Source organism: Rattus norvegicus, chromosome Y (assembly GCF_021556685.1).
Source record: "Rattus norvegicus strain SHRSP/BbbUtx chromosome Y, alternate assembly SHRSP_T2T, whole genome shotgun sequence".
NCBI lineage: Eukaryota > Metazoa > Chordata > Mammalia > Rodentia > Muridae > Rattus > Rattus norvegicus.
In genome coordinates this window covers 58863845-58879317 of record NC_141555.1, presented here as the reverse complement: position 1 = coordinate 58879317, position 15473 = coordinate 58863845, and the positions used below count along the sequence as shown (strand labels likewise).

General features: G+C 43.3%; 1 pseudogene; it reads right to left on the bottom strand.

Annotated features, from left to right (window-relative positions):
- Positions 1 to 6840: 6840 nt before the first annotated feature.
- Prrc2c-ps2 (proline-rich coiled-coil 2C, pseudogene 2) lies at positions 6841 to 15124 on the bottom strand (annotated as a pseudogene).
- Positions 15125 to 15473: the final 349 nt, after the last annotated feature.

Genomic DNA, 15473 nt, shown 5'->3' with positions numbered 1-15473 from the left:
TCTTGGTTTTTCATGGCATGAAATTTTATCTGCTACACCAGCTCACTGGAGCACACTATGACATTTTAAGGTGACATTTAACTCCAGGCTGCTTTTATATATAAAATGATTTCATCATTTGGCTTTTAATAAATATTTTTTGATTATTATAATATATTTTTCCATGTCCACTTGGTAACTCTACTATGTTTATTTTAATATTTAATTAATAATTTAGTCATAATTATTATGCATTTGATACCTAGCTAAAATGAAATTATCGTAGATACAATTGAATACATGCATTAGTTACCTAAAGCATGAAGCTTGGTACATAATTTTGTTCATTATTACTATGCATTTGCATAAAACAGAGAATATTTCATCGTCACAATCTTGATGCTTATTTTACATAGTATCACAGCTACCAACTATCTGTGACTTTTAATCACTTAAAAGGAGTTAGTATTATATTGTTAAATGATATTTCCCCACCATCAAGTAAATAGATTTTATTTTGCTTCAATTAATTAAACATGCTATAGCAGGAAAATTTTAATTTCCTCTTTGTGGTTAAGACTAAATTTAACTTTTAAATCCTCCTGCCTATCAGAAAGTCAATATTCTTATATAGGAAGATGTGCCAGGCACAGGTCGAATTTCTAGCATAACCTGTAATTACAATCATCATTCTTGTCAGTTTCAAGTGATTGTTCACCTCATGCCTGTAAAACACAATGATCAACATGGCAGGATAACCATAAGAGCAGTGCAGTGGCATAAATAGCTTGGTGATAGCCAACAGCTCTCTAATTTTGCTTAAGTCCTGTTCAATGAACATGGATGGTCCTGGTAATTTAGCCACGTATATAAGGCTATTGAAGCTGTGGTTATGGGGAACAATGTATAGCCCCTTACGTACTTAAGCCAGTATCATACCTAACAACAATCAAAGCCATGTGTCCTTATATACAGAATTAATTACAGTCTCTGCAACAAACATCACAGTGAAAATCCCAGCCATTCAAAATGCAGGATAGAAACTTCAAGTCCAGTGTCAATGGCTCTATCTACAAAATGTCACTTGATTCAAGGCTGAGGAACATTACAGAAGAGGGGCAAGGAGATTGTAAGAGACTAAAGTTTACTATGAGATGGTGTCTCAAAGTAGCACCAGAAATTACACTCATAACGTCTCACTAACACAACTGCCTAAACAACAGCTGAGGACGACAGGGAATGGGGAGAATGAAAGTTTAGTTTTCTTTCTGTTTCAATTCCCTCTTCTTCTTCTTCTTCTTCTTCTTCTTCTTCTTCTTCTTCTTCTTCTTCTTCTTCTTCTTCTTCTTCTTCTTCTTTTCTCTCTCTGTCTCTGTCTCTGTCTCTGTCTCTGTCTCTCGCTCTCTCTCATTTTTGGATATTTCCTGTTTACATTTCGAATATTATTCCCTTTTCCAGGTTTCCAGTCCATAAACCCCTTAACCCTTCCCCCTCCCCTTCTATAAGGGAGTTCAAATCCCCACATGGCCTCCTCACCCCTCCCCACATTCCCCTACACTGGGGGACAAACCATGTCAGAAAAGATTGTTTCTCATTCCATTGTTTCCAGCAAGACCATCCTTTGCTCCATGCAGTAGGAACCATGAGTCCGTCCATGTACAGTCTTTCTGTTGTGGTTTGGTCTCTGGACGCTCTGGGTGGTTGACATTGTTATTATTATGGGGTTGAAAATCCCTTCAGCTCTTTCAATCCTTTCTCTAATTCCTCCAACTGGGGTCTCATTCTTGGTTCAGTGGTTTGCTGATGGCGTTTGCCTCTGTATTTGACATACTCTGGCTGTGTCTCTCAGGAGGGATCAATATCCAGTCATTGTCAGCCTGCACTTCTTAGCTTCCTCCATCTTATCTAGTTTTGGTGTCTGCATATGTCTGGGCTACGTGTGGTCCAGGCTCCGGACGGCAGGTCCTTCAGTCTCTGCTATAAAGTTTGCCTCCTTATCCCCTCCTGTGGGTATTTTGTTCCCCTTTTAAAGAAGGAGTGAAGATTCTGCATTTTGGTCATCCTTCCTGAGTTTCATGTTGTCTGTGTATTGCATGATGGGTAATTCAAGCTTTTTGATAATATCTGCTTATCAATGAATGCATATCAAGTGTGTTTTTCTGTGATTGAGTAACATCACTCAGGATGATATTTTCTAGTTCATTCCATTTGCCTAGAATTTCATGAAGTCATTGTTTTTGAAAGCTGAGTAATATTCCATAGTGTAGATGGACCACATTTCTGTATCCATTCCTCTGTTGAAGGGCATCTGGGTTCTTTCCAGCTTCGGGCTATTACAAATAAGGCTGCTATGATCAGAGTCAAATATATTTCACTGTAGTATGTTGGACCATATTTTGGGTATATGCCCAAGAGAGATATAGCTGGGTCCTCAGGTCATGGAATGTCCAATTTTCTGAGGAAACTCCAGACTGTTTTCCAGAGGGTTGTACAGTCTGCAATCCCACCAACAATGGAGGAGTGTTCCTCTTTCTCCACATCCTCGCCAGCATCTGCTGTCACCTGAGATTTATATCTTAGCCATTATCACTGGTGTGAGGTGGAATCTCAGATTTATTTTGATTTTAATTTCCCTAATGACTAAGGATGTTGAACATTTATTTAGGTGTTTTTTGGCCATTTGATAACCTTCAGCTGAGAATGTTTTGTAACTCACTGTACCCAATTTTATTAGTATATTTTTTGCTTTCTAGAATCTAACTTCTTAAGTTCTTTGTATATTTTGGATATTACCCACTATCAGATATAAGATTGGTAAAAAGGTTTTCCCAATCTGTTGGTTGCAGTTTTGCCCTATTGACAGTGTCTTTTGCCTTACAGAACGTTGCTGTTTTATGAGGTCCTATTTGTCAATTCTTGATCTTAGAGCATAAGTCATGTGTGTTCTTTCAGGAAATTTTCTCCAGTGCCCATGTGTTCAAGACTCTTCCCCGCCTTTTCTTCTATTAGTTTGAGTGTATCTGGTTTGATGTGTAGGTCTTTGATTCACTTGTACTTAAGCTTTGTACATGGTTATAAAAATGATAATTTGCATTCATCTACATGCTGACTTCCTGTTGAACCAGCACTATTTTTGGAAAATGCTATGTTTCTTCATTTGGATGGTTTTATGTATTTTGCCAAATATCAAGGGGCAGGTGTGTGGGTTCATTTCAGGGTCTTCAATTCTATTCCACTGGTATATCCATCTGTCTCTGTATGAATACCATGCAGTTTTATCACTATTGCTCTGTAATTCTGCTTGAGTTCAGGGGTGATGATTCCCCCAAAAGTTCTTTTATTGTTGAGGATGTTTTTAGCTATCCTGCCTTTTTCTTATTCCAAATGAATTTGCAAATTGCTCTTTCTATCTCTATTAAAGAAGTGAGTAGGAATTTTGATGGATATTGCAATGAACGTGTACATTGCTTTTGGCAAAATGGTCATCTTGACTATATTAATCCTGTAAATCCATGAGCATGGAAGCTCTTTCTATCTTCTGAGATCGTCCTCAATTTCTTTCTTCAGATACTTGAACTTCTTGTCATACAGATCATTCACCTACTTGGTTAATCTCACACCAAGATATTTTATATTATTTGGGACTATTGTGAAGTGTGTGATTTCATTATTTTCTTTCTCAGCCTGTTTATCCATTGAGGAGAGGGAAGCTCCTGGTATGTTTGAGTTAATTTTATACCCTGACACTTTGCTGAAGTTGTTTATCAGGTTAAGAAGTTCTCTGGTGGAACTTTTGGGGTCACTTAAGTATATACTATCATATCATCTGCAAATGGTGATATTTTGATATCTTCCCTTCCAATCTGTATCCCCTTGACCTCCTTTTGTTGTCTGGTTTCTTTGGCTATGACATGGAGTCCTGTTTTGAATAAGTAGGTGAGAGTTGGGCAGCCTTGTCTAGTCCCTGATTTTAGCGGGATTGCTTCAAGTTACTCTCCATTTAGTTTGATGTTAGCTACATGTTTTCTGTATATTTCTTACACTATGTTTTGATATGAGCTTTCAGTTCATGATTTTTCCAGGACTCTTATCCCCAAGGGTTGTTGAATTTTGTCAAATGCTTTCCCACCATCTAATGAAATGACCTTGTGCTCCTTATCTTTGAGTTTGTTTACATGATGGATTTCATTTATGAATTTTCCTGTATTAAACCATCCTTCCATCCCTGGGTTCAAGTCTACTTGATCATGATTGATGATTTTTTTGATGTGTTCTTAGATTATGTTTGCAAGAATTTTATTGAGTATTTTTCATCAATATTCATAAGGGAAATTGGTCTGAAGTTCTCTGTCTGTGCTGAGTCTTTGTGTGGGTTAGGTATAAGAGTAATTGTGGATTCATATAAGGAATGCGCTAGTGCTCTGTCTGTCCAATTTTGGGGAATAGTCTGGACAATATTAGTATGAGGTCTTCTAAGAAGGTCTGATAGAATTCTTCACTGAACCCATCTCGACCTGGACTCTGTTTGGTTGGGAGACTTTTAATATCTGCTTATTTCCTTAAGAGTTATGGGGTTGTTTAGATAGTTTATTTGTTCCTGATTTAACTTTGCTACCTGTTATCTGTCTACAAAATTGTCTATTGCCTCCAGATTTTGCAGTTTTGTTGAATATAGGCTTTTATAGTACAAGCTGATGATTTTTTTTAATTACTTCAGATTCTGTTGTTATGTGTCCCTTTTCATTTCTGATTTTGTTAATTTGGATACAGTCTCTTTGACCTCTGGTTAGTTTGGCTAAGGGTTTATCTATCTTATTAATTTCCTTGAGAAACAGCTCCTGGTTTTGTTGATTCTTTGTATCGTCCTTTTCATTTCTACTTTGTTGATTTCAGCTCTGACTTTAATAATTTACTGCGTTCTACCCCCCTTGGGTTTACTTAGTTCTTTTTGTTCTAGAGCTTTAACATGTGCTATCAAGCTCCTGACATATGCTCTCTCCTGTTTCTTTTCCCAAGCACTCAGAGCTATAAGTTTTCCTCTTAGCTCTTCTTTCAATCGATCACATATGTTTGGGAATGTTTATCTTCATTTTCATTAAGTTCTAAGAAGTCTTTAATTTCTTTATTTCTTCCTTGACCAAGTTGTCTTGGAGTAAAGCATTTTTCAACTTCCATGTATATGAGGGCTTTCTGTCATTATTGTTATTGTTGAAGACCAGTCTTAGTGTGTGGTGATCTGAGTGAATGCATGGGATTATTTCTATCTTCCTGTATCTGTTAAGGTCTGTTGAGGGATCGATTATGTGGTCAATTTTGAGAAGGTTCCCTGAGGTTATGAGAAGAATGTATGTCCTTATTTTTTAGGATGGAATGTTCTATATATATCTGCTAAATCCATTTTGTTCATAACTTCTATTGCTTTCTTTTTTTTTATTGAGAGAATACTTTATTAGTTTTTGTAATCAAACCCACGTAGATAAGACCTTACATATTTAATACAGTGCGTTACCCCTGTACGAATGGAAAAAACTTAAGTTCAACATTTCTAGACCAATATGGCTGTTAATTTCTGTACAGTGCCAACTCAACACAGTATGAAAAGCTCTCAGGGAGAACTTTCCCTCGGGATGGAGACCCTCCAACTCCAAAGACCAGACCGAGACACCGCAGGATGCAATCAGCAAGAGGATTTGGTTTATTGTCGGGATACACAAGCACAGGCACCTGCGGGCGCTTCAGTCACTCGGGGGACTGGCGCGCCCCACGGAACCAAGGATGGGCTTTTATAGGATTTTGGGGAGCAGAAGCAAGCATACAGAAGCAGATGCATGGTTACAGGGATATAATTGGTGGATTCTAATATGGCAAGGGTTTAGCCCGGGGGCAAGTTTCCTAGCTACCTTCCTGAAACATAACGGCTGACTCGGCCCCCCCAAGGGTTCAGCCCGGGGGCAAGTTTCTTAGCTACCTTCTTGGAACATAACGACTGACTCGGCCCCCCACCAGGGTGTGGGACCTCTCTCGGGGCTTTTTTTCATTGTCAGGTGCTCAACCGAAGTCGTCCTGTTGCCAGGCCTTCAACCAAACACATCCTGCTTGGCAGCCGCTGTGTACTCAGTGTTCTAACCTTTCTCTGAACCAGTCATCTTAAGTACAGCCTTGTAAAATGGCGTTACTGCTGCTAAGCTGGGGTCTTTCAAGTAAACGGGGATACTTTTTTCCAAAGTTGACAGCACAGCTAAAGTTTCAAAAAATTCAAATCATATATCTGTATATATATATTTATATTTATATAAAAAGACCAATAATAGCAGTGTGTTATGCATCAACAGCAGCAACAGCTTTTCCAGGTTCTGCAGTCATCTGAACAAAACTGTAGAGACATCCAGCACACTCCATTAAAAAAAAAAAAAGTAAAAAAACAAAACCCCAGAAAACAGCACAGTTCTGTTACTCTTGTGGTACCTGGCACCATTTTTTTTTAAATTAGCTTCTCAATCATCATCTGGAAAGAAAACATTCTGAGCAACATCATTAAAAACAGCTCTGATAAAGCACGGTCACTACTACGTATCATAAAGCAGGTACAAGCTATTTTACATCCACAGAGGTATGATACAGTACTGTCCTACATCTATAATACTAGAGGATACAATTTAAAAGGCATTATTTGAGACTTGATTCTACTTTTCCAGCAGAGGGCCCAAAGGATGGTGTGTGACACAGCTTTGTAAAGAAACATACTCTAGACAGGATTTCCTTTCACTAGTGGCACAGTTCTAAGGATTCATTCTCTCCATGAATGTCAGCTAAAACCGTTATTAAAAAAATGAAATATCCCTAAAACAAAACCGTATAACCACCGGATTCACATGAAGATGACCTAGTGGAGACAAGCTGGACCTCACCTTACCAACAAGCTATCAAATCTGTTACGTTTAAACAGTGAGACCTCCAAGGAAGGAGATGCCAAGTAGTGCTTCAAAGCTTCGGACCACAATCAAACACAGCATCCTTTTCAACAGAAGCAGAAGCTCATCTGAATATGCTCAAGGATGCTGACACCAACATTTAATCATCTGCTCACTCATCCAGGAAGAAGGGGAGATCAGTTACTACTGTACTTTATTGTGTTCAACCAAATCACCATGTTACAAAAATAGCAAGCTGCCATAATAAAAAATAAGGCTCCTCTATCCAGCACCAGATAGCATCATTTTACTTTCAAGCCTAGAAATGCCATAGACATATCCAAAGAACACAAGGGAGCAAAAGAACCACAGCTGATGGGGCAATGGGACTGCCCAGTGTCCAGCTGAGCTACTCTGTGGTTATCACTCTTCTCCTACTTCTGGTGTTTCATGCTCCTTAAGATTAAACTGTGCGCACTTACAGACTGTTTGCACACTTGTATATAAACCAACCGAAGATGCAAATGTTACACGGGAGGTGCGAGCCTGTGGAGCCTTGTTGTAATCGGTGTAGCAGCTGTCAGTGTAAAATGCTCTATGCCCCTTGTGTATCTCACAGGACAGTGCCACAGATCACTTCACCCCGTGGCTGCTGGCATTATTTGACTTCACTTTCCCTGCCCACCCACCCTCAATAAACCACAGCCTTTATGATTTTGTTTCTTCGGTTTTGATCACCTGAGGTTTGATTGGTCCAGTTCTAACAGGTTTGGTGGTTATGGTGGGTGCAGGGGGTGGCTTTTCTTCTACTTTTTCCTGACAGGTACAAGGAGGGTCACTCAGTGTCTCAGGTTTACTTGTATCACTGTCCACTTTCTGGGCTTTGCCTCCTATCTGTTTGCTCTGTTGCTGCTCAGAGAAGAACCGCTGCGTGGACTGAAGAACCTCTGCTCTCTGCTTTGCCTGGGGTGCAAACTGTGCAGGAAACGGCTGTGCCATTCTCACTGTGGCAGGGGCTGACTGGAACTGTTTCTGATAAACAATGCTGTTCATTTTGCTAGACTGGCTGTTTGGACTTGTTGATGTAGCCCTGAATGGACTAGATGTTGGCGTGGTGCTTCGACCACCAATTGGTGGTGTTCCTGGTTTGATATCAATGCCACTCCCAAAGGCTTTTAGTTCCATTTCAGACATTTTTCCTGTGGTTGCCATCATGCCATGCTGCGTTCCAGCAGGGATTAACCCTCTGAAAGGCTGGCTTACTTGGGCAGGACGGCTCAAGCTCTGAGCCTGTGCTTGTGGGGTTGTGTGCTGTAACTGGGGCTGAAGTGTCTGAGGCAAAGCAATCAGAGGCTGTCCTGTAGATCCAAAATTAGTCAAGGAAAGCTGGGATGCTGGTAATGGTACTGTAACCTGCTGGAGAGCACTTGGTGATTGGGCAGTGTTATAAAAATTTGTCTGACCAGGCTGCTGTACTTGTCCAGAGTAAAGATTTGACGCTTGAGTAAGATTTGCTCTTGCCTGAAGAAGATGTGTATCAATCAGCTGAGAACTTCCTAGTCCTGATGCCTGACCCAGCTGATGTTCATACAGTATAGGGATGGGCTGAGTATTTGAAGTCTGCTGAAAGGCAAGACCTGACTGTGCCTTGGCAAGCTCCTGGTGCTGGACTGCTGGGAAGTTGTGGAGAGCTGTACCAGAGAGGACCACAGAAGGCTGGGAAAGGCTGCTTTGCATAAAGGCTGGCTGCGACCTATATGGTTGAATTGAAGAACTGAATAATTCCTGAGCCTGGGAAACAGCAGGCCCAGCCCCCAAACTCAGCTGGGCTTGATGCTGCCCTTGTAGTGGGGCATAGATAGGGATTGGAATCTGCTGAACGGATGTTGGCTGCGACAGACCAGGTTGGAAGCCCTGCTGCTGGGCCAGGGATGGCGGAGCCAATCGCGCATGCTGGGTATTGAATAAATGACTTGTATCCATATAGAAGGCTGGGATTTGATCTGCTGCCGACTGAGACACATAAACTTGTGGACTCTGCTGTTGCTGTGCAATAAGGGAAGGCATACAGCTTAACTGTGAAAAATGACTGGCAGAAGGCAAGCTGCTGGTCTGTAATTGTTGGGGTTTTACTTTACAAATATTAGGAGGGTCCGACGTGGTTGTAGATTTTGTACTCAATGAAGAGGTAGTGTAAGTACCAGCTCCTGATAGCGATGCTGTAGGAGTGACCGAGGCAACTGGGATCTGAGGCATTGATGCACTGGAAAATGAGTTGTAATTAGCAGTGCTTGGTCCACTGGCACTACTGCTGACGCCACTCACAATTGGAGGTGCTGTAGAAGTGACTGGGGACCCCTTTTCCCTTAGATTTGGAGAATTTTCCCATGCCTTCCGTGCAGACTCCATCTTGAAGGTGAGGCTGAAAGTAGTAGGAGGAACTGAGGTCAGGCTGGAGCTCTGTTGCATGGCCTCCCTCTTAGGGAGGGGAAGGCTGCTGGGCAGGGGCACATTATTAACCAAAGTATCCTCCATCTTTGCATTATTAGTAGCCACAGTGTTAGGCAGAGAAGAGGAAGGTGTAGTGTAGTCTGTTACAGACTCCTTTGCATCAGTGCCATATTCTGGAGCGGACACCGAGATCATTGCTCCGACCTCAGCAGACATTTCTGAGACTGCTTTGGTTTCCTTTGCTGTTCCAGGGTCTGTGCTTCTGACCGCAGCCGGGCTGGGTTTCTCTTGTCCTTCTGGTTCAACCTGTTGGGCATCTTTCACTTTTCTATTTTTTAATGATCGTTCCTTTCCAATGGGACCAGGTTTATGTTCTTTGTTTTCTACCAGACTCAAGTCTGGAAGCTTCTGAGCTTTAATGGGCCCTGCCCGAGGCTGTTTCTGACGCTGCTCTTTAGGTTCAGGAACTTTGTCAGTTGGTTTCTCTGAAAGCACAGGAACCACCTCATTTTCATTCCCATTTGAGGCTGGAGCACCAAACTGAATTGTGTCAATTCCAATTTCAACACCACTCTCTTGACCATTTCTTGTTCCCTCTGATGATGTTGCTGATCCAAATGATGTTAAGGGCTTATTCCATGCACTGACTGAAGGTGGCTGTGGTGGACTAATAGGACCTAATTTTTTAGAAATGTCATTGAGCACAGCTGGAGCAGTCACTTTGTTATCCCATAACTCAGCTGTTAGAGAGCTGTGTGACTGTGAAGTCTGCATGGATTTCCCAGTGGCTACATAATCTGTGCCATTAGATGTCTGAGCTGAAGGTAATCTAATCGAAGGTGGTGGCTGCTTTGAAGATGGTGTTGAAGGTGGAAGTGGACTCTGGACTGGTTTGTGGTTCTGTGTCTGCGTCTGTACCGTTGAGGCCGGGGTTGGGGCAGTGGATGCAGCTGAGGCTGGGGCAAGTGGAACTGAGGCTGTTGGGGCCAAGGCTGGGGCAGCTGGTGTTGAAATATATGGCACGGCTGTAGCTGAGACCACTGGGGGTGGAGAAGAAACTGAAGCTGGTGCTAGGGCTGAAGCAAGGATAGGAATCGAAGCAGAGGCGAGAATAGGGATGGAGACTGTAGTTGAGGCTGAGGCCAGGATAGGAGTTGGAGCCGGGACTGACGGCTGGGATGAGGAAGAGGCTGTGACTGGAGATGAAGTGGGTGCTGGAACAGGAGCTGAGGCTGAGGCTGGAACTGGAGCTGGGCATGAAGTCAGAACCGGAGCTGGGGTTGACACTGGAACTAGAGCTGTGGCTGATGCCAGAACAGGAACTGGAGCTGGGGTGGATGCAGGAACTGCAGGTGCCAGGGATGTTAAGGCTGGAGCTGAGGAAGAAACTGGAAGTGGTGCAGAGGGTGGGGCCTGAACTTGCTGAGTCCCAGTAGCTTGTTTTTTGGCAAACCTTGGAGGAAGCTTAGAAGTCTGACTTCTTCCTTTTTCACCTATATTTTTTTTGCTCCATACCTGTACAACTTGCTCTTCCTTCTTTCGGCGTTCCTCATCCTGTAGCCGCTTTTGCTGTTTTTTAGATACAACTTCAGTAACATCATCATTCAAATTTGACTGGGGGTCTTCAACTACAGTTACTTCAGGATGATCATCAATGATAACAACACTTGCATAATTGTTTAGATCAAACTGTGAGAGAGCATCTACTTTCTCTTTTGGTTTTTTAGGGCCGGGTTTGGTATCTTCTCTCTTTTTCCCAGTAGCATCCTTGGAATTCTTTTGTCCTGCACCGTTAGGCACCCCTTCTTGGTGATGTGCAGAGTTACCACTGACAGGGTCAACACCAGCTGTGCCTGAGGACTGCTCATCAAATGGCCCTCTCTTCCCACTTTTTGATGGTGGGCCATTTCTTCTTTCATTCCTAGGACCTGAGAAATTCCTTCCTGATTTGGGTGGACCATTGTTGCCACGACGATTCTGGCGATCAACTCCAGGTCTCTGACTAGAAAAACTTCTCTTTGCTATTTCCCTTTTTGGAGGCAAAACACTTTCTCCAGTCTTTACAACTGCTTGTGAACTCATATCAGCATTTTTTTTCTCGTCCCTCTCTCTTCTCTCATTAAAATCACTGCTTTCAGAGGCTGTTTCCCATTCTTCATTTGCCTGATCCGAAGAGTTCTGGTTAGACAAATCTGGTGTCTTATTTCCCGAAATGTCCACAGGTGGATTAACTGGTTCTTGAACAACATTATTAACTGTGCTATTTGTGGGTACCAACACCTCATTTGTCTTTGAAGCAGCCTCTCTCTCTCTCTCAGCCGTCTAAATCTAGGTGGCTTATCTTGCCTTGGTGGTCGGGTAGGACGCTGCCTTCGGGGCCTCTCTCTAGCTGGGTCAAATTTTCGCTCAAATTTTGGAGGTCGTTTATCTGCAGGTATGGGCATAAACTGCTCGTGTCTTCTTGGTGGCTCTCCATCCTCAGGTTTAGGAGGTTCTGCCTGCCTTGGGTTCCACTGATTGTCCCGATAAGCCGGTCTTCTTAAGGTAGCAGGGCGGGATGGCCGGCCTCCAGGATCCCTCCCACCTCGTCTGAATGTTCCTCCTCTGCCACGCCTTGTAGGCTCCCCTTTTGGAAGGAAACCTGGTTTAGATTTCTCCTCATCTCTTATGTAAGGTTTCTCTAATTGCCTATTATCAATTCGGACATGGTTTTCAGGCTTAAAAGACGGCTGTGGCTTGACAGGTTTTTTGTTTTCGGACCGTTCCTCTCTTAGGGGAAGTCTCCCTTTGCTTAAACTATCCTTGTCACTTGCACTCTCATGAACTTCACTGTCTGTGTCGGTCTCTGAGCCCCTCTGTCGCCTTCTTTTGGGAACAACTTCAAAATCAGAACTCTCACTGCGTGTCTCGCTCTCTTCTCTTTGTCTGGGAGGTCCGGAAGGCACATGCTCTGCTCTTGGCTTACTGTCCCTATACTGAGGGTAATCTCAGGTGTGCCCTCTACCACCTCTGCCACGCCCTCCGTAAGAGCCTCTGTAGCTCCGACCTCTGGAGTAATACTCTCCTCTGCCCCTGCCTCGGTACCCTTGGTCTGGAAACCAATCTCTATCTCTGGCCTCCTTCCAATAGGGCCTAGCAGGTAAAGGTGGCTCCTTTTTCACTGCCACTCTAGAGTCTGGGCGAGGTCTTTCTACTCCAACATCTTTGTTGATGACTTTCTCAGGTGGCTTCTCTTCTTTGACTGTTGGTGCTGCAACAGTTTGTTGGTTTGTAGTTTTAACTATAGGTTCTACCTGGACACTGACAACAGGTTCCAAAGGTTTCTCATCCTGAGATGGCTTCTGAGTCAAAGCTGACGTTTCTGTTGAGGGTAGTTTCTCTGGTTCTGGCTGTACTGGTGGTGAGACCAATGACTGGGGCTGAACTGGAACTGGAGGTGGTAGAGGAAGAGGAAGATCTTTCTTTTCTGTTTTTTCTGCTTTAACAACTTTTTCAGTGACCTTTTCAATCTTTTCACCTTCTTTCTCCTTCCTCTGTTCCCGCTCCTCTTTCATATCTCTAAGTACAGGTTTTTTAATGGGACCCGACCTTCTCACAGGCCTGTCATTACCTTCCTCTCTTCTGTTAGAGCTTGGTCTTGGACCCCACCGAGTTTCTGATTTAGATTTATAGACTTTCTCTGGTTTAGGTCCTTCAGAAGATCGCAGAAAGCCATCTTTTCTTGGCTTCTCCTCTGGCTTTTCTATGGTTTCTTTGGAATCAGTACATCTGCTGGTGACCTTAGGTATGCTGACAGATGGCTCATTTCTTTGCTCCTCTGCATTCTGAGCATGGTTAGAGCCGTGGGAAACACTTCTTTTTCGGGCAGGTTGACTTTCCAGTGCAGAGATCCGCTCGTCTGTAGGAGTAGGTAGGCTCTTTTGATCGATTACATCAAAACAAGCAGACTGACTGTTTGTATCAACATGGTGAGGTCTTACATCTTCCACGGATCTGCTTAAACACTTTTGTCCTTCTGTTTCAGCTGAGTCTCTAGCAACATCTGTTTTTGAGTGGGTTTCTAACTGACTCTGTTCTACAGGATAAGTAGCAGTCATATGCTCATGGTCCACTGCAGTTTCAGGCCTTGCATCCCCAGTTTCTTCAGTAGACTTGGAAGCAGCTGCCCGCTGAGGCTCAGCATGATAGGGGTCTGACCCCCACATCACTCGAGGCTCAGAAAGAGAAATTCCATGATCTCTCGCAGATCGAGCCATGTGCTCAAATGATTCAGAGGTGTTAGGCGACCCTTCCATCTGGTCTCTTCTGATTAACGGCTTAGGAGGAATCATTCCAGGATGTATGGGTGGGATGTCCATAGCAGGCCTTCCTGATATCATTCGTGGATCCATATAGGGCTGCATCATGAGCCACCTTGGGTCAAAACCCATAGAAGCCAGATGTTGGGGGTGGGGCTGCATTGGCTGATAAAGGGGTCTGTGTGGTGGAGGAGGGACTGAACCATTAGACGGCTGTGAAGGCACAGTCTGTGGAAGTACGCCTTGTTGTTGTTGTTGCTGCTGCTGTTGCTGCTGCTGCTGCTGCCACTGTTGCTGTTTCATTTCCTCCTGCTGCCGCTGAAATCGTGGTGGCAATGATTTCTGAAACTGTTTGAAATAGCCAGATAATACAGCAGGTCGGGGTTGAGACCCTGACTCAGGTTCTGTTTCCTGTACCACTTGTGTGGTCTCCTTTTCACTTCGATTGCTGTCCTGTCTAGTGAAAACTGGTTGTTCTTCTTTCTTACAGTTGTTTTCACTTTCTTGGTTTTCTGTTGCAGGCTCTACATTAGGTTCTTGGGGTTCAACTTTTTCCTCTCTTTCCTTTTCCTTCAACTCGCCCTCCTTCTCTTGTTCTTTCAGCCTTTGTAGTTCCTGCTCCTTTTCCCTCTGTTGTTCTAACTCTTTCTCTTGCTGTTTCGCCCTCTCCATTTCTCTTTGCTTTTCCTGCTCTTTCTCAAGCTCCCGCTCCCTCTCCCGTTCCTGTTCTTTTTCTTTTTCAAGCTCTTTCTCCCGCTCCCGCTCCTTCTCTCTCTCCCTTTCTCTAAGTTCCTCTGGGGAGGGTTGCTTTTCTATGATCCCAAGCTTCTCATCCAGTTGCTTCAATTTCTCTGCACACGCTGCCTTCCTCTGTTCCTCCATCCTCCGCTCTTCCTCCTCACGGCGTTTACGAGCACGCTCCACTGCTGCAGATATTTCAGACTGTTGTTTTCGTCTTTGCTTCCATATTTCATCGGTATCAGGTACTGGAGGCTTTGAAGGAAAGGGGCCCTGTCTTCCAGGCATTTGTCGATCTGGAGGTGGGGGATGCTGCTGTGCAAGCATCTTGGGAGGCGGTGGCAAGTGTGAAGACGAGGTCCGCTCCTGACTAAATGGCGGGCCCTTCCCATAAGGACTTTTTGTGACTGGAGGCTGAGCAGGTGTCTGAGAAGAAGACTTAGTGCTGGAAGCTTCATCTCCTTCTTTTCGGTTTTCTGTGCTTTCAGGTGTTTTTGAAGTTTGATCCTCACTGCTGTTTTCCTTAGGACTGGTACTGCCTTGCTCGTCGTCGTCACTGAAATTCAGCTGCTCTGTGTAGTCTACTTCCATCTGGGCGCCTGCCCAGCCTTCATCAGCTTCAGCATCTAGGTTATCGAATTTATCCAGCTCCTTCAATTCTGATGCACTAAGGATGGATGGGCGTTCAGGTTCAGAAGCCCAAGAAGGAGGAGGACCTCGTCCTCGAAGGCCTTTGTTTAAATCCATTTTGTTCATAACTTCTATTGCTTTCTATACATCTCTGTTTAATTTCTGTTTCCAATATCTCTCCAGTGATGAGGGTGGGGTGTTGAAATCTCCTACTATTATCATGTCAGGTGCAATGTGTGCTTTTAGCTTTAGTAAGGTTTCTTTTATAAAACCTCAGGATTTCTCCTGAATCATTTTTATTGCACAAATTCAAATGTAAGTATAACATTCTGGTTCTTGAGTTGATATTCTGGAAATTTAACTGGGAGAGGCAAGGCCTCACTCTCTAACTAGAGAGCTACCTATACAAATACAGAAACTACTAATGAAAAGGAAGTTGCTTTAAAAATATTTCAAATTTAGAAAA